Below are 21,847 nucleotides of genomic sequence, written 5' to 3' on the forward strand. Positions count from 1 at the left end.
TGATGTTGTCCACCACAAACGGCTCTTGCTTAAACTCCAAACTGAAGGGATTTTAGCAACTGTAGCAGCTTGGATTGAGAACTGGTTAAGAGCACAGAGGCTACAACGGGATCTTGATTTAATTTGCGACTGGGCTGATACCTGGCAGATGAAATTTAATGTAGATAGATGTAAGGTAATCCATGCAGGGAGCAGAAATATAAAGTACAGATATTTTATGGGTTCCACTGAAATAAAGGTAGCTGATTATGAGAAAGACCTCGGTGTGTATGTTGATGCTTCCATGTCCCACTCTTGCCAGTGTGGGGAAGCAATTAAAAAGGCCAATAGGATGTTGGGTTACATCTCTAGGTGTGTGGAGTTCAAGGGAACTGATGCTACGATTATTTAATTCCTTGGTAAGACCCCACCTAGAATATTGTGTGCAGGTTTGGTCACCATTCCTTAAGAAGGACATTGCTGCCTTGGAAAAGGTGCAATGTAGGGCTACGAGAATTATTCCTGGTCTTAGAGGAATGTTTTATGAGGAGAGATTACCTGAGCTGAATCTGTTTAGCCTCGAGCAAAGGAGACTAAGGGGGGGGACATGATCCAGGTATATAAAATTCTAACAGGTCTGGATGCTGTTCGATATTTCAATATTAGTTTAAATAATAGAACCGGTGGCCTTAAGTGGAAATTAGTGGGAGAACATTTCAAAACGAATTTGAGGAAGTATTTCTTTACACAGCGTGTACGTAGAGTACGGAATAGTCTTATTACTAGTGTAACGCAAGCTAAATCCCTGGGTTCCTTTAAATCAGAGCTAGAGAAGATTTTAATAACTTTGAGCTATTAGTTAAGTTGTCCCCAAAAGAGCTTGATGGGCTGATTGGTCTCCTCTCGTTTGTAAATTTCTTATGTTCTTTTGTAAGATTTTAACAACTCTGAGCTGTTAGTTGAGTGCTCCCCAAACGAGCTTGATAGGCCAAATGACCTCCTCTCATTTGTAAATTTATGTTCTTATGTAGGTATAAAAATAACTGACCATATGATAAAATGATTTTGTCTAATACAGGACTACAGTCTTCATTAGGTATATATTTTCCCCTCGCACTTTGTATGGGCAGTGAATTGCCCCTACTTACGTGTGGATTCCTAATAAGAAAAATGCAAGAAATGAACACACATATAGTCAGAATAATTCTCATGTTGTCAACTATTGAGTGCAATTCAAATTTTATTGAACAAATCTAATGATTACAGTATTTTTTTGTCAAACAAAACACTTACAATGAACTGTTCCAAATTATTATGCACAGTAAGCTGCAAAACACTTTATAAGTTGCAAAGAACTGAAAATTGTCATTTGTTGTGTTTGCAACATATGTACTGAAATCAAACACGTCACGTCACATTTTGACATAGGACCCCTTATTTGATAGCAGCTTCACAAGTCTTGCATCCATTGAACTTGTGTATTTGGACAGTTTCTGCTTGTGAGCACTGGTTAGTGGCGGCAGAATAGAAGGTTTATGCACAGTTGCAGTGGAGGACTCTACACCTTGATGTCCATGGGACTCCAGAGGCACCAGCAGCTTCAAATATCTGTTTGCTGCTACATAATGGCATTTTAGCAGCTGCTCTCTTGATCTGATGCATGGATCTGGCAGAAATCTTCCTCAATTTCCCTTTATCTGCACGAACCCGTCTGTGCTCTTATCTACTGCATGGAAAGGCTCATTTTCCATTTTTGTTCTGCATTCTGAAATGGAAGAAAAAAAACTTTCATGAAGAACACAAACCTATAAAAGGTACTTCTGTGACACTATTAAGGAAGGATCTGACTAGGAGAAAAGCTGGCAGAGTGATTGCCTGGCTGTCGGCTGCAAATGCTATGTCGAGCAGTAATATGGCATTAATCAACAGATATGAGGTGAAGATTTAAATATTCTAGAGGGAGCCTGGTGGGGACCTACTTGTGTCGGATGAGCCGGCCTCCCTGGATCACTTGTGCCGTCACATTGGCCATGTGGCAAGAAAAAAGGAGCCAGTTTCGGGGCTGGACTCGGTATGAGAACCTCATAAATATCACAGAGTAACAGGTAAGAGCTGGGGAGACAAAGATCATGCAGGGGTCAGAGGCCAGAAAGAAGAAGAGCAACCAGCTTAAAACCTTTAAAAAGTCCCTCTGGAGTCCCGAGTGACCCAGTGGACGCTCATATAGATGGAAGGTGAGCCCTCTGCCTCTTACCGAAGGTCATTCGACCGCTGATGATGTCGGGGCTCTTCCTCATATCGCTGACTGCGACTAGGGGAAGACCCCAATTAATAACTGGTCCCCAGAAGTGCTGAAATCAAACAATAAAACACAGAGCTGATCTAACATGCAGCAGGGTGAAGGTACCATTAAATAAATTTCAGAGGATTCTTACAATACATTAGTGTGAGATTATTAAACAGTAGTCATAAAATTACATGTATATTAACAAAAAATCAGTTTGTTACTTTCTTACCGTGCTTTTGTTGTAAGGATTTTCCCAACAGGCACATTCAGATCACGGAAAGACAAAGAAAACAAACAAAAAAAATTATAAGTGCAATTCTGTGATCACCAGCAGCACTTCTGCAATGAGGGACCCAAATGTAAGCAGTGACTTTATGCTTACATCTACAACAAAGTGAAGAGTTTAAGCTTCTTATACACTGACGGCAATCGACAAGGAAAGTTTACATATTGGATTTTTACATAAACTGCAAGCGCCTCTGGATGCACATACCTCCTCAGATACTTCCGAAACTCTTTGTTTTTAAGCTGGTTTACAGCTCTCTGAAAGAAATTCCTTGCCATGTTTAGTCAATGTACATGCACGTATGTTGATTTTGTTCAAAATGAAATGTGAAGATGAATTTGCCGTTTATATAGGAATGCGAATGACATCAGCACTCTAGATTCTAGAACTTACATACGTAGGCTACTGCTTATGTAACTGACGTAACTGTTCCAACATCTCCTTGGAAACGGACTGGAATTGAATGGAAGAATGTTAGTGGGCGAAATGAATTTTGTCAACTGAATAAATTCATTTTGTGTACAAAATGCATTTCCTGAACGAAAGTCATTTTGTGGAGGAAAGGAATGTCATGAATGATACAGAGTCATTTCGTGGAAGAAATCGATTCTGCGGAATTACGGAGTGCTTTTGTGGAAGCAAGAAATACATTTCATCTGTTGCAGAGTCACGAAAAAGCAGCGCTTGACACTTGGCATACCATAAAGTACAAAGTACTCAGCAGGCACATGGACGCAGACACATCTGTATCCACACCTGGATATTTCAGTGTGACTTTTATTGCGTGGATTCTTACTACAGTGGTGCCTGCGGTTCACGAACACAATCCGTTCCAGGAAAGTGGTCGTGAACCAATTTGTACGCGATCCAAGGCAATTTTCCCAATAAGAAAGCATTTAAATTCCACTAATTCGTTCAGAAGTCTACCAAATAATGATTTGTTGTCAATTGTTTTTCTGGTTTTTATAGTGAAAACTTTAAAGAAAAACACAATATAGTGTGACGACGGGCGGACCGAGGCATTACGGGAGACATGGAGACTTGCTTGCTGGGGTAATTACGCTTTTTATTTACAGTCATTAAACCCCTTGCATTGTTGTGGTTGTTAATGTTAATGGTTGCATTTCCCTATTGTCGCGTGTGTGTTTGGCCGTGTTTTGTAAACGGTCCGATCCTCACGTGTATTTAGCGTGTGTAAATCATCCACCGTGTGTGCATCTTGCAGTTCGGCGTCTGTGTATTTGGGACGTGTCCCATTGGAAAGACATTGGGATTTTGGCTTTTAAAATCTCAATCTAAAGAAGCACATCGAAGAAAGCTAAACTAATGGTAAACACCAGTGAATTAATTTCAGTTATCACGATTAGCCTGGATAACAGCTTGGGGAGAGCTTTGTGTCTGATGTTAAGTGAACGTTTTCTTCTCTTGGTGATAGGCTGGTTAGGGCATTTGAATCACTAATATTAACTTGGACATTTGAACAATGAACACTGAAATAGTTATGTAAGCTGAAAAACAGGGTTTTGTGACTGAGATAATGAACCCCATGCTGGTAATAGGAAAAACGGTGACTTGTGTTTTCAGAAATGGCTTTAAAATACGTTAACATTAACCTGTACTTCTTTTTTAACAATAGCATACTCCTGTTTAGGTTTTTAAAGCCCTCTTTTTGAAGTGTGTGATGTATGCAAATTTTTTCTTTTCCATGCTTTAAAATGCTGAGTAAACGTTTTGATATTAAAAGTTTAGACAGCGTTCCGTTGTTATTCATATTTACTTGCACTTTAATTACTCAAGTACAGTTAGTTACAGATTATTTGTAATACTTAAGTACAGTGAACACTATGTACTTTAAGACTTTTACTTGAGTGGAATTCTAGTTGGTGACTTGGGAGGGTATCTGTACTTATACTTAAGTGTGACTTTCGGGTACTTTATACAAGACTGTGAACAAGCTCGACTGTCTCAGACGGAAATCATAGCTCAGAGGTAATGATACTATATTAATAATCTCTGAGTTAATGATTAAGACATATATCAGCCTTCCAGCTACAACTGACTAGAAATCAACCTAATGTTTTTCATGTTAGAAATCATAAACCTGCTTCAGTTCATGTCTCTGTGTGAAATCAGATGTTACTCACATGGCACAAGGCCCAATGTGGCTCTGACTGTAATCACCCAGAGTGTGGCCCAGCGTGACTCCTGATGACATGTTAATCTCTTGGAGTGGGAATTCCATTTCCATAAAAGGTATTGTAGGAAACCTCGTTAATGGAAATATATTTTCAAAACCTTCGAACAATATTGGCCTTTCGCATTTTTCTCACAAAAAACTCCAAAAATGTCAGGTAGTGACAACTCCAATGAGCAGAGTGAAAAAACGATTAAAATCGGTATTTAACTAACTAAATCAGAAACACATTTTTGTTTGACTGTTTAACAAACACATCTAAAATTTTATACATTTAAACATTAACAAAAGCTGTTAATGTGTTTTCTTTAAAAGTTACAAGTCTATTTTGTGTGGTTTTTCACAATAAGACTCATGAACGACTAAGTTAGTATGTTTTGGGGTCTGTATGCACATCGCGGTCCTATACTTTCACAGACCTAAAGTTAAACTCTAAAGCCCCTAACCACCGGTGTGTGTGTGTGTGTGTGCGTGTGTGTTTGTGCACATGAGCATGAATATACATTTACCGAAAAAACATATTTATTAAAATAACTAAGGCTTTATTCTGTCAAATTTTTTTTTTTTAGAATTCCAGCAGATAAATGGGGTCGTTATAGTGAATCTGTAGTCTCCCTGCATAGTGGATGACTGCTGACACTGTTGAATTTGAACTATGTTTCATTAACTATCAAACAGTCTGCAGCTCCGTTACCGTTGTCAACTTAGCATTGTACTCCAGCAAGCATCTCAGATCAAGCTTGTAGATTATATAAGCTGGGGCCGTGGGCACCTTGTAGGATGTCTTTATTAAAATAACTAAGACCTTATTCTTTAAAGTTTTTAATGTGTATTTGCAGCATGGTGCTAAATGCAGCTTACTGGTTCCTATTAAATATAATTAAATAATCATGTACACCTTCTTTAAAATAACAAGACTATATCCTAAATTCTTACACCCTTGCCTGATTCCACAGTTCCTACCCCACACTTATGTGGCCCCCCTCCCACCATTCCATGACTTGTGAGATAAGGAAAGCACACTTCCCAACCTTTGGTTGTGCACTTGTGCGCATGCTTGGGGTTTTGCTGTGTGTGTGTCTGTGTGTCTGTGTGTGTAGGTTGTTCATCTTGTAGGTTGTTCATATTAATTTAAAATTTCGCTATAACAAAACAATTCTTATACATTTTAATAAAAAACGTGAACTATATTTGTTTGGTGTTTTTTTGATTGAGCAAACTCTTTTGTGTTTTTGTGTGCGTGTCCGATACAACTGTAGTTTGTATCAACTTTTTTTTAGTTTGACCTCCGGGGTGTGTGTTTGTCTGCATGCGCGTGAATAAACATTTACTGAAAAACGTATTTATTAAAATAACTAAGACTTTATTCTGTCAAAGTTTTTAAAAATGTGTTTTGATGCATGTCACTAAATGCTGCTTAATAGTACCTAACCGGGGGTGCTCCCCCAGAGACAGTTGCTAGTCCATTTATTCTTTTAAAGACTACTGATTCCAATTTGGTGCCATATGCTGATTCAGGTCTCTTGTAGATTTTCTCTTGACCGGTCAGCGCAGTCTCTCTCTTGTACATAGAAAAAAAAAACAGAGAATACCTATTATTAGAATGTTATTTTTAATTTAATTTAATTAAATAGCGTTTTTATCACGCGAATAAAAGAAATAATATACTCACCGGGTAAGGCCTGGATGAACCTCTTTGGCTGGCAGGAAGGGTAAGACCTCGAAGATACTTGTGCCTCTACCCTAGGAGGAAAAGGCCCCCCCGCTCGACGTAATATCAACCAGGTGCAGTCATATCGTTTCTCTATTAACCCATATCTGTACTGTCGTGTATGAAAAACAGGATTTACTGGGAGACAAAGTGTGTATGGCCCGAGTCATTAGAGATGACCTTCAAAAGTATGGCTCCATATGCTGATGTAATACAACGCTTGCGTGTCTTTACTAGATTATTTAATTGCAATTAACCAGGTGCACTCATATTGTTTCTCTATTAACCCATATCTGTACTTGTGCGAGGTCATATATGAAAAACAACACTTCAAACAGATTTTATGTATGGCCCAAGTTGTTAGAGATGGCCTTCAAAAGTGTGGCCCCATACGCTGATGTAATACAAACGCTTGCGTGAGGAAGAAACACACATACACTGTCAAAACTACCGGCAAGCGTTTTTATTGGACGACAGACCCTCCGCCTCCTCTCATTCTTTGCTCCAACTTTATCATTTTCTCCCAGAGTCTCAGTCTCTCAGAGTTTCTCTCAGACTCAGCTCTCCGGCATCAGACTCGCGCAGCGGCATGGCTCTCAGCTCTCCGGCATCAGACTCGCGCAGCGGCACGGCTCTCAGCTCTCCGGCATCGCTCTCTCCGAGGATTATCCAAGGCCGTGGGGACCTTACCGCAGTACCGCACCAGACACAGCATTCTAAGTCCTTCGGTGATTCTCCAAAGCCCGGGACCTTACCGCAGTACCGCAACACCAGACACAGCGTACGCTCACGCTCCATCAGGTAACCCACCCCCGCTCAGCCCTGGCGGCGCCCGACAAAATAATAACTTGTTAAAATAACACACACACTCATAAGCACTCTCCTCAATATAATTTAAAAATAAAATAATAATTAAATAAATCATTTAAAATAAATAAATAATTTATAATAATAATAAATAATTTATAATAATAATAAATAATTTATAATAATAATAAATAATTTATAATAATTAAATAAATAATAAATAAATAAATAAAAATTAAATCCAACTCCCGTGATGTTACATTGTACCACCACAACCAAGCCCCGCCTACACAAGCCCCGCCCCCAAGTGACCTTTTGACCCGACCTGTCAATTTGATGGAAGCGGTATTCCATCCCTCTCTCTGAGATCAGAACTTAGAGAGACAGACAGTGGAGTACAGTGGGGGGGGGGGGGGAGAAACTGCATGCGGAAGGTATTCGAAGCTACCCCAACTGGTGCACATAGAGTTGTAGTTATAAAGTAGTCGCAGTAGGCCTTATGCAATATGTTATGCGGTAGTACAAATATATTGTTACGTTAATCCTATTAAATGTTAACCATGTATTTACAGTGACTCAATGACAAGATGTCAATACCAATCTTGAATCAAAGGTCAACCTAATATTCACTGTGATTCAATGTCAATATAATCAATATCAATATTCTTATCTCAGGTTGGAGCCTGTTCTGGTAAATTGATCAAAATGGGTGGATTTTACCTTGCTGCAAATGTGAACCAATAGAACTTGATTTCTTGTTTCATGACCAATCAGGACTTAGATGTCCTTATAGGGAATTGGCTATTATAGTCTATCAACTGGTTGCTCTTTGTGCTCGGGGTGCCTGGTGCTAGAGTGTGACAGAAGCACTTTGCTGGATTGCTTGAATAAAAGAGAACTCTCTCACCAACTGAGAGGTCTGGAGTTTAATTCTAAATGGCTCAACTAGAGTTATCAGAGAGGTTGATTCATAATTTCCCTTATATAGAATCAGTGGTTGCGCAGGCACGCGGAGTGGAGCTTCCCGAATAAGGCTGAAGTTGGCTCCTTATTTGCAGCTCCTTACTCACATTTTCCGATCCACCTTAAATGCTGCGCAGCCGAATGCAATGACGCGATTGCGCCTGTAGAGGGGCTCATTTAGCGAGGGTTACCTTCAGAACTTCATTTGGCTTTCGATTCCTATTAACTGAACACGATTATACTGACTTGTTGCCACTTTGAGGAAAGTATATATCTGGGCAGTTTCAGTAATAGTATGTGTGTATTTTATCAGAAAATGAGACAAACGCAAACGTCTTTCCACTCCCAATCAGGCCCAGAAATATGCCCAATCAGGCAAATATGAACTTCTCAGTACACATCAGGTATGCCACTATATAGGAAAAGTGACATTGTCCTGACCCAGACTGATTTAATACTTTAAAGATCAGATGGAAACAAGGCATGTCATACTATAGCGCACAAAGGTGTGAATGAGAAGCCAGGTTTCCATGCCCATTTTAATACATTAAATCAGTCTGGGCCAGGACAATGTGACTTATTCTATATTGTGCATACCTGACGTGTACTGAGAAGTTCATATATGCCTGATCCAGAGAGGTTTAAAGTATTAAAATGCTCCCCCTACATGCGCAATAAGACGCTGCGAGTAATAAATATGACTGGTGTGTGAGTGTTTGTGGGCTGGCCCGCCATCCTGGGTTGTTCCCTGCCTCGTGCCCATTGCTTCCGGGATAGGCTCCGGACCCCCCGCGACCCAATAGGATAAGCGGTTTGGAAAATGGATGGATGGATGGAATAATAAATAAGACTGATGTGTGACTGTGCCCTGCGATGGGCTGGCCCCCATCCTGGGTTGTTCCCCGCCTCGTGCCCCCCGCGAGGTAGAAGGATAAGCGGTTTGGAAAATGGATGGATGGAATAATAAGTAAGTTACGTGTGATCCCGCTGCAAATAATAATACGTAATACGTTATTACATGAATGCGCACACAGATGGAGTGCGGAAAAGGTGGAAGCGTAAGAGCAAGATGAATGCGGTAGGCAGGAGTCCTTGCATTAACAGTGAGACACGCGTTTCTCTCATAATGTAATCTATCTTAAAGGTTTTGATGAAACTTGAGAGCCTTGAATAAAATAAGGCAACAATTTGCACCCACTTTTTGGGAGTAAACATAACTGTTTATTGGAGTAAACTGTTTTTTTTAGTGAAATACACCCAATTTAAAGAAAATAAATATTTTAAATATTTAACTGTAAAATGTGGAATTCTATACTGTACTGTTTTTCCGCCATACTACCTTTACCAGCATGCTGTGCAGTTTGTACATTCCCACCGTTAAGGCAGTTTTTTTTTTTCATCTTGGATGGACCAATTACAGTGGAGAAATCCACTTAGCCCGCGAAATCGCGGCGGCAATGCGTCAGTTGCTGGAGTGAGGGTGTTCTTTTTGGCGGAGATAACGGGGCTGTCGGCACGTCAAATTTTAAATGGCAAGCAATTTCTTTCCAAAAGCTATGAACCAACTGAGAAACAAGTAGTATCGGAAGTATCTGAGGAGGTATGTGCATCCAGAGGCGCTTGCAGTTTATTTAAAAATCCTATATGTAAACTTTCCTTGTCGATTGCCTTCAGTGCATATAGAGCTTAAACTCTTCGCTTTGTTGTAGATGTAAGCATAAAGTCACTTCTTACGTTTGGGTCCATCATTGCAGAAGTGCTGCTGGTGATCACAGAATTGCACTTATAATTTTTTTTGTTTGTTTTCTTTGTCTTTCCGTGATCTAAATGTGCCTGTTGGGAAAATCCTTACAACAAAAGCACGGCAAGAAAGTCAGAAACTGATTTTTTGTTAATATACATGTAATTTTATGACTACTGTTTAATAATCTCACACTAATATATTGTAAGAATCCTCTGGAATTTCGTTAATGGTACCTTCACCCTGCTGCATGTTAGATCAGCTCTGTGTTTTATTGTTTGATTTCAGCACTTCTGGGGACCTGTAATTAATTGGGGTCTGCCCATAGTCGCTGTGACGGGCATGAGGAAGAGCCCTGAAATAATCAGTGGTCGAATGACCTTAGGTAAGAGGCAGAGGGCTCACCTTCCATCTATATGTGTCCACTGGGTCACTCGGGACTCCAGAGGGACTTTTTAAAGGTTTTAAGCTGGTTGCTCTTCTTCTTTCTGGCCTCTGACCCCTGCATGATCTCTGTCTCCCCAGCTCTTACCTGTAACTCACTCATTTTTATGAAGTTCTCCTATCAAGTCCAGCGCCAATACTGGCTCCTCTTCGGATGCCATGTCACCAATGCGACGGCGCAGATAATTCAGGGTGGCCGGCTTATCCGACACAAGTAGGTCTCCACCAGGCTCCCTCTAGAATATTTAAATCTCCACCCCTCATCTGTTGATTAATGCCATATTACTGCTCGACATAGCATTTGCTGCCGGCAACCAGGCAATCACTCAGCCAGCTTTTCTCCTAGTCAGATCCTTCCTTAATAGTGTCACACAAGTACCTTTTATAGGTTTGTGTTTTTCATGAATGTTTTTTTCTTCCATTTCAGAATGCAGAAGAAAAATCTCCCCTCCTCCCAAATAAATATATATATATATATAAATTTATATATCTGTGTATTCATTTCTTTCATTTTTCTTGTTATGAAACCACACGTGAGTAGGGGCAATTCACTGCCCATACAAAGTGTGAGGGGATAACATTTACCTAATGTAGTCCTGTATTAGACAAAATCATTTTATCACATGGGTCAGTTACAGTTACCTACATAAGGACATAAGAAATTTACAAGCGAGAGGAGACCAATCAGCCCATCAAGCTCATATGGGGAGAATTTAACTAATAGCTCAGAGTTGTTAAAATCTTATCTAGCTCTGATTTAAAGGAACCCAGGGATTTAGCTTACTACTTACTAAACTAGTAGCAAGACTCTAAAAACATGATGTGTAAAAAAGTGCTTCCTCAAATTTGTTTTAAAATGTTCTCTCGCTAATTTCCACTTATGGCCACGATTTCTAATATTTAAACTAATATTGAAATATTGAACAGCATCCAGACCTGTTAGAATCTTATATACCTGGATCATGTCCTTCTTAGTCTCCTTTACTCGAGGCTAAACGGATTCTGCTCAGTTAACCTCTCGTAAGACATTCCTCTAAGACAAGGAATCATTCTGGTACCCCTACGTTGCACCTTTTCCAAGGCAGCAATGTCCTTCTTAAGGTATGGTGACCAAACCTGCACACAATATTCTAGGTGGGGACTTACCAAGGAATTATATAATGGAGCCGTTTGTGGTGGACAACATCAAAGGCCTTCTGCAGAACTAAGCAGATAACATCATAGGCCTTTTTGTGATCAATTTCTTTCGTAGCTTCCTCAAAGAACTCAAGTAGATTAGTTAAACAGGACCTACCTCTCCTAAATCTATGATGGCTATACCTCAGAATGTTATTTTAATCCAGGTAATCTACCATTTTCACTTGGATTATAGCTTCCATTACCATTCCAGTTATGCAAGTTAAACTGATTGGCTTATAGTTTGCTGGATTACTTCTATCCCCTTTTTTGAATATGGGTGTTATATTAGCATGCTTCCAATTAGAAAGTGCCACACCAGTAGATAAGGATTTCTCAAATAGTAATGTTAAAGGTTGGTTAATAATATCCCTCATCTCTTTTAAAACTATACTTTATACCAGGGGTGCCCAAAGTGGGGCCCGCGGGTACTATTTAGATTGGCCCGCCAATGGATATCTAAAATTTTAAATTATTACTGTACTAAAATTTGTTTCAAAAACTCTTAAAGCACGAATCCCAGTGTAGCTATCAGTGCGCCCGGCGTACTATTTAGATTGGCCCGCCAATGGATATCTAAAATTTTAAATTATTACTGTACTAAAATTTGTTTCAAAAACTCTTAAAGCACGAATCCCAGTGTAGCTATCAGTGCGTTTACTTTTTAGTGTACGTTGGCCTAACTAATATATATTATACAGTCCTCACTCATGGTGCTTTGATTACATTTGAAATATCTAAGACTAAAATTGAAATACAAGCAACTATAAGGGTAATGTAGAGTATATCTGTGCACATATGTACATTTCCACACTTCATAAATAGTCATATTTTAACAATTTGTAAAAAGTCCCATGAGTCTTTGTTGCCGCCATACGCGATCAAACCAGTTTGTGGCGGGTCACCACCGGGCTGCTAGCTTAAGCCACTATCAACATGGAGCGGCATCGTCAGTGGCACACAGACAAAAGACATTTTTAAAAATGCTGGGAGGAAGAATATTTTTTTCACTGACATAAATGCTAAAGCGGTCTGCCTTATTTGTAACCAGTCTGTTGCTGTACTAAAGGAGTATAACATTCGTCATCATTATGAGACGAAGCACGCAGCATTTTCGCAATTCAAAGGTGATGCGCGAAAGAACAAGACCAGGGAGCTGCTGGCTAAACTTTACAGGCAACAAGGGACTCTTACACGGCCCTCGACAGCCCAGGACAGCGCGACACGAGCCAGCATTGAGATTACTGCGCTAATTGCCCGGACTGGGAGATCATTTTCAACGGGTGACTTTGTTAAGGAGTGTCTGTCCATAGCTGCGACAATCATGTGCCCGTCACAGGCAAAAACTTTCTCCCAGATCAGCCTCTCACGAAATACTGTGACACGTCGTATTGAAGAAATGTCTCGAGACATTAAGGAGCAATTTAAAGCAAAGGCTGCTGGATTTGTCGCCTTTTCTTTGGCGTGTGATGAGAGCACGGACATTTCGGACTCTGCACAACTTTTGGTTTTCATACGGGGAGTAAATGAAAACATGGAAATAACTCAGGAGCTGGCTGGATTTGAGACACTGCGCAGCACAACAAAAAGTGAGGATTTGTTTGCAGCCGTTGAGCGAGTGTTGGATACGAACGGGCTGAGCTGGGAAAAATTGGTTGGGATAACAACTGATGGAGCACCTGCCATGGTTGGGAGGAAAACAGGCCTTGCCACACTAATTTCCCAGAAGGTTTCCCAATGTGGAGGTAAGGTGGCAAAATACCACTGCATCCTGCACCAAGAGCAACTATGTGCCAGATCAGTTGGTATGGGAGACGTGGTGCGTGACGTGATTAAAATCATAAACTGCATACGATCAAAAGCGCTCTCACACCGCCAGTTCAGAGCTCTTCTAGAGGAGGTTGATTCACAATACAAGGATGTGCTTTACCACCAAGAGGTGAGGTGGCTGAGCCGCGGGAAAGTCCTCAAAAGATTTTTTGAGCTGCGCCATGTCATCGCGGAGTTTCTGACAAGCAAGAACAGTGACACTCAAGTCCCCACAGATGAAAAATGGTTTTGTGACGTGGCTTTTATGGTGGACATCACTGACCTGCTCAACACCCTGAATATTCAGCTTCAAGGGAAGGATCAGATCATCACTGAGCTGTTTGACCACATAACGGCCTTCAGGTCGAAGCTGCAGCTACTCTGTCGACATCTGTCAGCAGGTTGGTTAATACATTGTACACACACAGAGACACACATACACATTCAGTTTTAATGGTGATAATGTCTATCATACTGTATTTTATGCCGTAAATAAGTCCCGTCCTTGTTAACTGTGTCGCGGAGGGACAGCGCTGTCCATGGTTCTTAAACTTGATTGACAGGCAGACATGCGCTTTGTTTGTCTTTTGGAGCTTGCATATTTTTTGTGATTGTAAAAATGCTTATGATTTAATCAAGTGATAATGGAGAGGAAAGGCGGCAGCATGTACCTGCACCTCACATGATAAAAGTGCAGTTACTGGGACTGATATTATGTGGAATATGTTAGTAAGTGCATTTACTAACATATCCATATTCCACTGTTGTGCAGTTAAAAAGTATTGTTAAAAAGTATTGTAATAAAATTGTAAGGCTAACTCTTTCAAAGTACATAAAACAACATTTATGTTGCAATATTTATTATTATTTGACGACTTAGCAGCTCTTTCACTTCTTCCCAGGAAACCTTGCACACTTCCCTAGTCTGAGAGAGGTCAACCTGGTGAAGCAGAGACTGCCTGAATATGCAGCACTTCTCAGACACTTGGACCAGGACTTTGCGTTGCGCTTTGAGGACTTTAGGGAAAGTAGAGGTGACATGGAGCTGTTTTCTCAACCCTTCACCATAAGTGTGGACTCAGTGCCTGATCACATTCAGATGCAGCTAATTGAGTTTCAGTGTGATTCTGAGCTAAAGAATAAATTCATGTCACTACACCTGAAAGACTTCTACACACATGTCTCATCTGAAAGGTACCCAGACATTAGGAAACATGCACAGGTCATGTTAGCTTTGTTTGGCAGCACTTACATCTGTGAACAGACTTTTAGTGTAATGAACCTTAACAAGTCCAGGCTCAGAAGCACTCTGACTGACCCACACCTACAGGACATCCTCACCCTCTCAGTGAGTTAGCTGCAACCTAATATTGATAGGCTGATAAACGCCAAAGAACAGCTTCATGTTTCTCACTAGTGGTGCAATTATATTGTTCCTACTGTTGTTGTTGTGTTGCTGTTGGACATGCACTCTTTGACATTTTGCACTATATGTGATTACAAAAGTTTAGACGTGTTCTAAATGCCTATATATATCTTATTTGTCATATTTTGTTTAATGTTATTTACACAGAACGGAAGGTTAGATAACTGTTTGATAAATAAAACTACTTTACTATTAGTGTTTGTATTTTGTGTAAAATATTACATTTGGCCCGCGGTCCTCCGATAGATTTTCATTTTGGCCCACTAAGGGAAAATGTTTGGGTACCCCTGGTTTAAGGTATTAAAATGCTCCCCCTACATGCGCAATCGCATCATTGCATTCGGCTGCGCAACATTTAAGATGGACCGGAAAATCCGAATAAGACGCTGCGAATAATAAATAAGACTGGTGTGTGAGTGTGTGTGGGCTGGCCCCCCATCCTGGGTTGTTCCCTGCCTCGTGCCCATTGCTTCCGGGATAGGCTCCGGACCCCCCGCGACCCAATAGGATAAGCGGTTTGGAAAATGGATGGATGGATGGAATAATAAATAAGACTGATGTGTGACTGTGCCCTGCGATGGGCTGGCCCCCATCCTGGGTTGTTCCCCGCCTCGTGCCCCCCGCGAGGTAGAAGGATAAGCGGTTTGGAAAATGGATGGATGGAATAATAAGTAAGTTACGTGTGATCCCGCTGCAAATAATAATATGTAATACGTTATTACATGAATGCGCACACAGATGGAGTGCGGAAAAGGTGGAAGCGTAAGAGCAAGATGAATGCGGTAGGCAGGAGTCCTCGCATTAACAGTGAGACACGCGTTTCTCTCATAATGTAATCTATCTTAAAGGTTTTGATGAAACTTGAGAGCCTTGAATAAAATAAGGCAACAATTTGCACCCACTTTTTGGGAGTAAACATAACTGTTTATTGGAGTAAACTGTTTTTTTTTAGTGAAATACACCCAATTTAAAGAAAATAAATATTTTAAATATTTAACTGTAAAATGTGGAATTCTATACTGCACTGTTTTTCCGCCATACTACCTTTACCAGCATGCTGTGCAGTTTGTACATTCCCACCGTTAAGGCAGTTTTTTTTTTCATCTTGGATGGACCAATTACAGTGGAGAAATCCACTTAGCCCGCGAAATCGCGGCGGCAATGCGTCAGTTGCTGGAGTGAGGGTGTTCTTTTTGGCGGAGATAACAGGTCTGTCGGCACGTCAAATTTTAAATGGCAAGCAATTTTTTTCAAAGAGCTGTAAACGAACTGAGGAACAGGGAGTTTCAGAAGTATCTGAGGAGGTATGTGCATCCAGAGGCGCTTGCAGTTTATTTAAAAATCCTATATGTAAACTTTCCTTGTCGATTGCCTTCAGTGCATATAGAGCTTAAACTCTTCGCTTTGTTGTAGATGTAAGCATAAAGTCACTTCTTACGTTTGGGTCCATCATTGCAGAAGTGCTGCTGGTGATCACAGAATTGCACTTATAATTTTTTTTGTTTGTTTTCTTTGTCTTTCCGTGATCTAAATGTGCCTGTTGGGAAAATCCTTACAACAAAAGCACGGCAAGAAAGTCAGAAACTGATTTTTTGTTAATATACATGTAATTTTATGACTACTGTTTAATAATCTCACACTAATATATTGTAAGAATCCTCTGGAATTTCGTTAATGGTACCTTCACCCTGCTGCATGTTAGATCAGCTCTGTGTTTTATTGTTTGATTTCAGCACTTCTGGGGACCTGTAATTAATTGGGGTCTGCCCATAGTCGCTGTGACGGGCATGAGGAAGAGCCCTGAAATAATCAGTGGTCGAATGACCTTAGGTAAGAGGCAGAGGGCTCACCTTCCATCTATATGTGTCCACTGGGTCACTCGGGACTCCAGAGGGACTTTTTAAAGGTTTTAAGCTGGTTGCTCTTCTTCTTTCTGGCCTCTGACCCCTGCATGATCTCTGTCTCCCCAGCTCTTACCTGTAACTCACTCATTTTTATGAAGTTCTCCTATCAAGTCCAGCGCCAATACTGGCTCCTCTTCGGATGCCATGTCACCAATGCGACGGCGCAGATAATTCAGGGTGGCCGGCTTATCCGACACAAGTAGGTCTCCACCAGGCTCCCTCTAGAATATTTAAATCTCCACCCCTCATCTGTTGATTAATGCCATATTACTGCTCGACATAGCATTTGCTGCCGGCAACCAGGCAATCACTCAGCCAGCTTTTCTCCTAGTCAGATCCTTCCTTAATAGTGTCACACAAGTACCTTTTATAGGTTTGTGTTTTCATGAATGTTTTTTTCTTCCATTTCAGAATGCAGAAGAAAAATCTCCCCTCCTCCCAAATAAATATATATATATATATAAATTTATATATCTGTGTATTCATTTCTTTCATTTTTCTTATTATGAAACCACACGTGAGTAGGGGCAATTCACTGCCCATACAAAGTGTGAGGGGATAACATTTACCTAATGTAGTCCTGTATTAGACAAAATCATTTTATCACATGGGTCAGTTACAGTTACCTACATAAGGACATAAGAAATTTACAAGCGAGAGGAGACCAATCAGCCCATCAAGCTCATATGGGGAGAATTTAACTAATAGCTCAGAGTTGTTAAAATCTTATCTAGCTCTGATTTAAAGGAACCCAGGGATTTAGCTTACTACTTACTAAACTAGTAGCAAGACTCTAAAAACATGATGTGTAAAAAAGTGCTTCCTCAAATTTGTTTTAAAATGTTCTCTCGCTAATTTCCACTTATGGCCACGATTTCTAATATTTAAACTAATATTGAAATATTGAACAGCATCCAGACCTGTTAGAATCTTATATACCTGGATCATGTCCTTCTTAGTCTCCTTTACTCGAGGCTAAACGGATTCTGCTCAGTTAACCTCTCGTAAGACATTCCTCTAAGACAAGGAATCATTCTGGTACCCCTACGTTGCACCTTTTCCAAGGCAGCAATGTCCTTCTTAAGGTATGGTGACCAAACCTGCACACAATATTCTAGGTGGGGACTTACCGAGGAATTATATAATGGAGCCGTTTGTGGTGGACAACATCAAAGGCCTTCTGCAGAACTAAGCAGATAACATCATAGGCCTTTTTGTGATCAATTTCTTTCGTAGCTTCCTCAAAGAACTCAAGTAGATTAGTTAAACAGGACCTACCTCTCCTAAATCTATGATGGCTATACCTCAGAATGTTATTTTAATCCAGGTAATCTACCATTTTCACTTGGATTATAGCTTCCATTACCATTCCAGTTATGCAAGTTAAACTGATTGGCTTATAGTTTGCTGGATTACTTCTATCCCCTTTTTTGAATATGGGTGTTATATTAGCATGCTTCCAATTAGAAAGTGCCACACCAGTAGATAAGGATTTCTCAAATAGTAATGTTAAAGGTTGGTTAATAATATCCCTCATCTCTTTTAAAACTATACTTTATACCAGGGGTGCCCAAAGTGGGGCCCGCGGGTACTATTTAGATTGGCCCGCCAATGGATATCTAAAATTTTAAATTATTACTGTACTAAAATTTGTTTCAAAAACTCTTAAAGCACGAATCCCAGTGTAGCTATCAGTGCGCCCGGCGTACTATTTAGATTGGCCCGCCAATGGATATCTAAAATTTTAAATTATTACTGTACTAAAATTTGTTTCAAAAACTCTTAAAGCACGAATCCCAGTGTAGCTATCAGTGCGTTTACTTTTTAGTGTACGTTGGCCTAACTAATATATATTATACAGTCCTCACTCATGGTGCTTTGATTACATTTGAAATATCTAAGACTAAAATTGAAATACAAGCAACTATAAGGGTAATGTAGAGTATATCTGTGCACATATGTACATTTCCACACTTCATAAATAGTCATATTTTAACAATTTGTAAAAAGTCCCATGAGTCTTTGTTGCCGCCATACGCGATCAAACCAGTTTGTGGCGGGTCACCACCGGGCTGCTAGCTTAAGCCACTATCAACATGGAGCGGCATCGTCAGTGGCACACAGACAAAAGACATTTTAAAAAATGCTGGGAGGAAGAATATTTTTTTCACTGACATAAATGCTAAAGCGGTCTGCCTTATTTGTAACCAGTCTGTTGCTGTACTAAAGGAGTATAACATTCGTCATCATTATGAGACGAAGCACGCAGCATTTTCGCAATTCAAAGGTGATGCGCGAAAGAACAAGACCAGGGAGCTGCTGGCTAAACTTTACAGGCAACAAGGGACTCTTACACGGCCCTCGACAGCCCAGGACAGCGCGACACGAGCCAGCATTGAGATTACTGCGCTAATTGCCCGGACTGGGAGATCATTTTCAACGGGTGACTTTGTTAAGGAGTGTCTGTCCATAGCTGCGACAATCATGTGCCCGTCACAGGCAAAAACTTTCTCCCAGATCAGCCTCTCACGAAATACTGTGACACGTCGTATTGAAGAAATGTCTCGAGACATTAAGGAGCAATTTAAAGCAAAGGCTGCTGGATTTGTCGCCTTTTCTTTGGCGTGTGATGAGAGCACGGACATTTCGGACTCTGCACAACTTTTGGTTTTCATACGGGGAGTAAATGAAAACATGGAAATAACTCAGGAGCTGGCTGGATTTGAGACACTGCGCAGCACAACAAAAAGTGAGGATTTGTTTGCAGCCGTTGAGCGAGTGTTGGATACGAACGGGCTGAGCTGGGAAAAATTGGTTGGGATAACAACTGATGGAGCACCTGCCATGGTTGGGAGGAAAACAGGCCTTGCCACACTAATTTCCCAGAAGGTTTCCCAATGTGGAGGTAAGGTGGCAAAATACCACTGCATCCTGCACCAAGAGCAACTATGTGCCAGATCAGTTGGTATGGGAGACGTGGTGCGTGACGTGATTAAAATCATAAACTGCATACGATCAAAAGCGCTCTCACACCGCCAGTTCAGAGCTCTTCTAGAGGAGGTTGATTCACAATACAAGGATGTGCTTTACCACCAAGAGGTGAGGTGGCTGAGCCGCGGGAAAGTCCTCAAAAGATTTTTTGAGCTGCGCCATGTCATCGCGGAGTTTCTGACAAGCAAGAACAGTGACACTCAAGTCCCCACAGATGAAAAATGGTTTTGTGACGTGGCTTTTATGGTGGACATCACTGACCTGCTCAACACCCTGAATATTCAGCTTCAAGGGAAGGATCAGATCATCACTGAGCTGTTTGACCACATAACGGCCTTCAGGTCGAAGCTGCAGCTACTCTGTCGACATCTGTCAGCAGGTTGGTTAATACATTGTACACACACAGAGACACACATACACATTCAGTTTTAATGGTGATAATGTCTATCATACTGTATTTTATGCCGTAAATAAGTCCCGTCCTTGTTAACTGTGTCGCGGAGGGACAGCGCTGTCCATGGTTCTTAAACTTGATTGACAGGCAGACATGCGCTTTGTTTGTCTTTTGGAGCTTGCATATTTTTTGTGATTGTAAAAATGCTTATGATTTAATCAAGTGATAATGGAGAGGAAAGGCGGCAGCATGTACCTGCACCTCACATGATAAAAGTGCAGTTACTGGGACTGATATTATGTGGAATATGTTAGTAAGTGCATTTACTAACATATCCATATTCCACTGTTGTGCAGTTAAAAAGTATTGTTAAAAAGTATTGTAATAAAATTGTAAGGCTAACTCTTTCAAAGTACATAAAACAACATTTATGTTGCAATATTTATTATTATTTGACGACTTAGCAGCTCTTTCACTTCTTCCCAGGAAACCTTGCACACTTCCCTAGTCTGAGAGAGGTCAACCTGGTGAAGCAGAGACTGCCTGAATATGCAGCACTTCTCAGACACTTGGACCAGGACTTTGCGTTGCGCTTTGAGGACTTTAGGGAAAGTAGAGGTGACATGGAGCTGTTTTCTCAACCCTTCACCATAAGTGTGGACTCAGTGCCTGATCACATTCAGATGCAGCTAATTGAGTTTCAGTGTGATTCTGAGCTAAAGAATAAATTCATGTCACTACACCTGAAAGACTTCTACACACATGTCTCATCTGAAAGGTACCCAGACATTAGGAAACATGCACAGGTCATGTTAGCTTTGTTTGGCAGCACTTACATCTGTGAACAGACTTTTAGTGTAATGAACCTTAACAAGTCCAGGCTCAGAAGCACTCTGACTGACCCACACCTACAGGACATCCTCACCCTCTCAGTGAGTTAGCTGCAACCTAATATTGATAGGCTGATAAACGCCAAAGAACAGCTTCATGTTTCTCACTAGTGGTGCAATTATATTGTTCCTACTGTTGTTGTTGTGTTGCTGTTGGACATGCACTCTTTGACATTTTGCACTATATGTGATTACAAAAGTTTAGACGTGTTCTAAATGCCTATATATGACTTATTTGTCATATTTTGTTTAATGTTATTTACACAGAACGGAAGGTTAGATAACTGTTTGATAAATAAAACTACTTTACTATTAGTGTTTGTATTTTGTGTAAAATATTACATTTGGCCCGCGGTCCTCCGATAGATTTTCATTTTGGCCCACTAAGGGAAAATGTTTGGGCATCCCTGGTTTAAGGTATTAAAATGCTCCCCCTACATGCGCAATCGCATCATTGCATTCGGCTGCGCAACATTTAAGATGGACCGGAAAATCCGAATAAGACGCTGCGAATAATAAATAAGACTGGTGTGTGAGTGTGTGTGGGCTGGCCCCCCATCCTGGGTTGTTCCCTGCCTCGTGCCCATTGCTTCCGGGATAGGCTCCGGACCCCCCGCGACCCAATAGGATAAGCGGTTTGGAAAATGGATGGATGGATGGAATAATAAATAAGACTGAAGTGTGACTGTGCCCTGCGATGGGCTGGCCCCCATCCTGGGTTGTTCCCCGCCTCGTGCCCCCCGCGAGGTAGAAGGATAAGCGGTTTGGAAAATGGATGGATGGAATAATAAGTAAGTTACGTGTGATCCCGCTGCAAATAATAATACGTAATACGTTATTACATG

General features: G+C 40.7%; 2 long non-coding RNA genes across 2 annotated transcripts; one reads left to right on the forward strand and one right to left on the reverse strand.

The window, feature by feature from the left end:
• Nucleotides 1-1,174: 1,174 nt before the first annotated feature.
• On the reverse strand, nt 1,175-2,670 carry LOC125715025 (uncharacterized). Its single transcript, XR_007383920.1, has 4 exons — nt 2,496-2,670; nt 2,234-2,330; nt 1,959-2,091; nt 1,175-1,744 (listed from the first exon to the last, which is right to left on the reverse strand). It is a non-coding gene; the product is annotated as an uncharacterized LOC125715025 (long non-coding RNA).
• Nucleotides 2,671-12,924: 10,254 nt separating this feature from the next.
• Nucleotides 12,925-20,730, forward strand: LOC125715030 (uncharacterized). Its single transcript, XR_007383925.1, has 3 exons — nt 12,925-13,551; nt 19,852-20,097; nt 20,599-20,730. It is a non-coding gene; the product is annotated as an uncharacterized LOC125715030 (long non-coding RNA).
• Nucleotides 20,731-21,847: the final 1,117 nt, after the last annotated feature.

This window comes from Brienomyrus brachyistius, chromosome 19, assembly GCF_023856365.1.
Source record: "Brienomyrus brachyistius isolate T26 chromosome 19, BBRACH_0.4, whole genome shotgun sequence".
Lineage (NCBI taxonomy): Eukaryota > Metazoa > Chordata > Actinopteri > Osteoglossiformes > Mormyridae > Brienomyrus > Brienomyrus brachyistius.